Below are 6173 nucleotides of genomic sequence, written 5' to 3' on the forward strand. Positions count from 1 at the left end.
TATGCCTCCGTTCACGGACCGCAAAACGTCTTATCTTTGTCTTTGCAGCATCCAGTGAAGAAAGTTGTACTATTTGCAGAATGCCTTCTTCGTTCTTCAGTACCTCCTTCCAGAATTCCGTGCACACATTTTGGATCAGTATGCATCTGCATGCCGCAATTTAGTGTTTACAGTGTGTAGAGTTTGCCAAACAGAATGTGCAAGCCTCCTGGCACGACGTGGACCCCGTCCCAGTGTGTGGAACTTATCCAAGCAGATAACCGGAGTGCTGAAAAGCCTTTTGGGCCGAACTGGTCTCAGGGTGATGGGCTAGTGATCGGCCAGGGCGCTAGCTCTCTGTTCTCTGCCCTCCTGGGGATGAAGCCTCACAAATACCAGGAGTATTTATGGAGGGCCATGGAGCCATGGCAACAGGGGGATTGAGTTTAAAATGCAGTGAGGAATAGAAAAGGCCAAGCTATATATGATACTTGATTGCACTGCATTGGAAATGGGAATGACACCCACAACTGTTTTTTTCCCCCCTGACCTTCGACAGGTCAGTCAATGTTTGTGAACGTGAATAAGTCATTTGTAAAGAAAGACCCAAGCCTATATTTCTCAATCAATGGGAGATTGACTGCAGGCTCATTTGACCTTATGACACTTGAAATAGTGGCAGATGTAAGCAGTATATATTCATATTCATGGCACATGAATATGAATACATCCATAATTTTCTGAATCAATTTGAAATCAGCCTTGCGATAGCGTGAAGCCTTAGGCGGAAGCCGTCTACGCAGTGAAGCTAGAATTACCAAATGTCTAAGTGTAATTGTAATCTAAATGTAATTCTGTGCTTGATGAGTGAAAACTAAATTTGAGAAATTTGTCTTAATTTCCCCTGCCAAGATGAAAACTCATCCGTCTCAGCTTCACTGATCAGTCAGTACAGCTCGATAAAAACAAAACAAAAAAATTCCAAATCCAAAAGTGGTTTTGAAAACGGAAGCCTCTCACCGTGCAATATCACTGGTGTGCAGTTGAAGTGGTTTTGCCACATGGATACTAGGAGATGATAAGATCTACATCATTGACATGGATTATGGCGGCACACTTATTTTCACTGTGTGCACCGTTATTAATTAAAGCGGAAGCTTGTCTTCAAAAGCCCTGGTTAACCAAAAAAACGATCACTTCCATTGATGTCTTTGGGGTACTGACCTACATGCCATTAAACCACGATAAACAATAAGTGAAACTCTGAATTGCTTCTTGGTTGAATGACTTTCCTGTTTTTAATCTTTCAAATCAACCTTTTAGCGGGCAGAACTTGACTTTCGTGCGTCATTGCAAAGCGGGAATCGACGGTGTAATCTTACTCTGCGCTTCATGCATCAAACTCGACTTGATAGAGACTGAGACCAAGGCTTTTGTTGTGGATCTCTAGATGAAAGTAGAATAAATACCAACACGACTAAGAACTTAACAGTATAATGACTCGCTCGTCTACGTGCACTGCAGGCTGAGAAGTCGTTAATAGTCGGTGCATCCTAGCAACCACAACTGCGCATGTTTGACGTCTTCCCATTGAAAGATCAGGTGAAGGCCACGGAACCCTGCAAACAGGTTCAGGTCAGGGAGTGCAGCCGCTTTCAATGCTGCTCCGTTTCGCCCCTGTCACAGGAGTGATAACATATAACACGACGGTTTGCCGTAGCCTTGCGCACGACACAAAGGTCGTATGTATTAAAACAAGTTGTCCTTCGGTGCATCTCCCCTCGCCGCCGACTGTCCACGAATGATGTCTGAAAATTGATCAGTCCGAGTGAGGAGGCGCATGCGCCTCTCCTGATCGCGTGGATCTGTGTTCGGAGAGGTGATTGTTCACCCCTTAATCCCTGTAATGAATTGCTGTCTGATGACCTTCTTCCGCCACGGCCAGAGAGGGTTTATTTGTTACACCATCTTTCTTTCTCAACTCAGCTCTCAGACCCTCCCATGTGTTATCATGTATGAACCACCCTCATTGCAGAGATGTTAACACGATTTTGAGCGGCACTGGGCTCGGTGATACAGGGGCTGTACACATGGTGCACACTCACGCACGCACGCACGCACACACACAATTTTGCACCAACACAACATTCAATATGGATATATAGACAAACACACTAAATCCCTCCAGTGGGTTCTCTCAGGTCTCAGAACGTGAGCAGCATATACAAACGCTGCTGGAAAGTCTCTCTCTCTCTCTCTCTCTCTCTGTCTCCCTCTTTCTCCCCCACCAGCTCTTTTCCACTTTTTGACATAGGGGTATTCCTAAATCAGTTCATTTTATCGCTCCTCCTATTATTCTCTCTCTCTCTCTCTCTCTCTCTCTCTCTCTCTCTCTCTCTCTCTCTCTCTCTCTCTCTCTCTCGCTCTCTCTCTCTCTCTCCACCTCCTTCTCTGCACAGGAAAGGATACCGAGGAGGAATCCCAGAATGTTTGTCGCCGGGCCTGTGAATGGAGTGTGCTTACCATCTCGGAGAAAATAGCCATTGCCTTTCGGTGATTACTTGATGGGACGTAATTAAGCGTGACGATAGGAGATGAATCAAAAAGAGTCAGCCGCATCTCGGAAGAGCATCGCTCTCGAGGAGGAAGGCAAATTGTAAAAGGGAATGACATTAGCGCATGTAAATGATAGAAGGAGAAATCACAACACGACAAATACTATTTAAGCGGAAGCCTCTCACATCATTTTAAACGATATGCAAATGTCACCACTCTCCACATTTCTCTTCACTCAATTGATGTCAAGTTGTTATTTTTATATCATGAAGTCCACATCCAAGTCTGAGTAGAACATCAACAGCATTACCATGTTATTAGTATCTACATGTCAAAGGAATGCATAAACCTACACTTTCGATTTATATCTTATCTTAGATCATATTGACAGATGCTCACCGGAAACAGCCATGAAAATAAAGACTTTTTATCGTAGACATCTTCCGTACACAACGTGAGAGAATTCTCTACACAATGTCACGATGAAGAACATGTCTCACAAAACCGCCCCCCCCCCCAAAAAAAAAACGGGACTCTGGTGGGTTGTCCCCAGTTCATCCCTAAAGCCAAACGTGCCCGGAATGTGCTTCGTCTAAAATTCACTATCGACCACCGGCGCCGTCTCTCCATCGTTCCCGACAAGGGGAGGAGAACAAGTTTCGATGCCCCTTCCACACCAGCTTGAGCGCTTCACACGCCGGCTAAATGAAAAGTTGAAGCGGAGAAAATAAGGATCCAAGGCATAGCCATTCCACACGCCTGGAAGCCAACTGGGACTCAAGAAGAGAGAGAGAGAAAGGAGAGAGAGGGGAGAGGTGCGGACAAGGGGGAGAGCTCCGCGGATGAGACGTGATGCGCGTTTTGCAGAGACGGAGCGGAGGCAGAGAGAGGCGGCGCAGAAGAGCAAAGACCGATCAGACGCCGCCGATCGGGAGGGAAATGTAAACGGTGTGGAAAAAGGAGAGAGGGAGAGGTGCGGAGAAAAAAGAAAAATCTATAAATGACACACAATCAAAAACACTCCTCCCCTACCCCTGGTCATGCCTGGCTCCGGCGTGTAACGTCCCCTGTCATGTTCCCGGCGAGGGAAGTCCCGTCAGAGCGTGGCCTGCCCCCTCGGCAGGCATGGATCGTTCTCTGGAGGCTGGCGGCTCGGCTGGGCTCCTGGTTCCTGGTAAGCGGCTCCGGCGGCGGCACGGGAAGCGGCGGCAGCAGCGGCAGCAGCAGCAGCGGCAGCTTCGACCTCTCTCCCTCAGACAAACACACACACACACACACAGCTACACGCAGCGAGGCACTGGAGCCACGGCGAGGGACAGCAACAAAATCCCTTCCATCCAGCGTGAATTAATTAAACCTTCTTTCTTCCCCTTTGCTGAGCTCCCCCCTCTCGCTCTCTCTCTCTCTCTCTCTCTCTCTCTCTCCCTCGCCTTCGTCCGCTCTCTCTCTCTCTCTCTCTCTCTCTCTCTATCTCTCTCTCGCTCTCTGTCCCTCCCACCCTCACTCGGTCTTTCTGATTTTCACACGCGTGTGCTTAGTGCACCTCACAGCCCCCACCTCCTCCCCCGTATCCCCATCTCTGCCTCACTAATCTCCAGCCTCAAGTCTTGCTCTGTGGGTTCGGTGTCATCCCCACCTTCTCCCAACATTTCGGAAAGGTCTAAAACTACCGTGCACTTTTTGTTTTTCATTGACAGCCTGTTTCCACGGTACATTTCTTTCTCTTTCTCCCTCTCTCTCTCGCTCTCTCTCACTCTCTCTCACCCTCTATCCTCTCTCTCTCTCCATTTAATACAGCTCTGTCACATGCAGTGCCTCGCAGGGCAAGTCTCTACCGTTAGTTTTGTTCCCTCTCCCTAACACACACACACACACACACACACACACACACACTCACAGACACACACACACACACACACGCATGCACGCACACACAAACACACACACGCACACACACGCACACACACACACACACGCACGCACACACACACACACATACAGACACTTGACACACACGCACACACACACACACACGCACACACACACACACACACACACACACACAGACACTTGACACACACACGCACACACACACACACGCACGCAAGCACACATGCACCGACCACGCATCCACGCATGCATGCACGTACGCACACACACACACACACACACACACACGTCACTTCGACCTGTGTGCCTGTTGTTCAGCCTCTGGCGATTTTTGTAGAGAAGTGATGCTGAATATTACAATGAACTACAGTATGTCCATCTAGCTTCCTTTTTTTTTTAAATATCCAAATGTACACACAACTGTCTCTCTCATACTCATACTCTCACTCTCTCTCTCTCTCTCTCTCTCTCTCTCTCTCTCTCTCTATCGCTCTCTCTCTCTCTCTCCCTCTCTGCACAGGAAAGGATATCGAGGAGGAATCCCAGAATGTTTGTCGCCGGGCCTGCGAATGGAGTGTGCGTACCATCTCGGAGTAAATAGCCATTGCCTTTCGGTGATTACTTGATGGGACGTAATTAAGCGTGGCGATTGGAGATGAATCAAAAAGAGTCGGCCGCATCTCGGAAGAGCATCGCTCTCAAGGAGGAAGGCAAATTATAATATTCTATATTATTCTCTACTCTATCTTCCCTCTCCTGCAGTATGTATCTCCCTCCCTCACTCACGCACACACACACACACACACACATAAACTATATCATTCTACGGTACTTGGAAGGCTAAACCCTGTAATGCTCCAGTGCTTCCTACGACTGTAAATGTGAGCGAAAGAAAGATGATTGATCGCCAACGAAACAAGAGAAGCATGCATTACCCCCACCCCCCCCACCCCCACCCCTTTCCCGGTTCTGTTTTCTCATGTTGCCTTGTCCATTCCTTACCCCAATACCCACTTGAATACAATCAAGCCTTTCTCGGTTTTCAGTAAACGTTTTTCGATCTCTAGCCAGCCTCGCCGTCTGTAATTCTGTCTGACCGGACAAAGAGGGACGGACGTTCCAAGTGAGACAGCGGAGAGAGGGACCGGTCGGAGAGGAATCACTGTACTGCGGGAGGGGAGCCGGTGGCCGAACACATTCCTTCCCCGAGGAATGAGAAATGTTAAAAGATCAATCGGTTCTCAGGCTCCCGTGGAGGACCGCGGCGGTGTCGGTCGTGACAAGAGCCCAGACGCCTGACGCAAGCCCTTTCACACCGCTTCTCAAAGAACGGCTGGAGTGAGCTTTCAGCTTCACCGACAGGGATTGAACTGTAACAAGTAAAGGTCACATGTGCTGATAGAACAAGCACATCCTCCTAATTGATGCAAAGAGGAACTGTTCGTCAATATCTGTAGATATCTGTGAATATCAGCCGCCAGCAGCAACTTGAGGAAGGGGGGACTCATACTGCTGCAGGCAACGACAAACGGCCCTGTTGTTTAATTTTAGAAGCAGGAAAAAAAGGATAAAAATAGCAGCTGAGTCTAAGCCCCGCCCCTCTCCTGTGATCAGAAACAGACTGTTTTTGTCTGGCTTGTGTTTTTTTTCACTGGTGTTTTTTTCCCCCTCCCTCCTTTCTTCGATGGATTTTTTTTTTTTGGCAGAGTTTTTCACGAGAATCGCTCCTGCGGGCTCTTAAATCCTGA

Source organism: Zeus faber (assembly GCF_960531495.2).
Source record: "Zeus faber genome assembly, chromosome: 18".
NCBI lineage: Eukaryota > Metazoa > Chordata > Actinopteri > Zeiformes > Zeidae > Zeus > Zeus faber.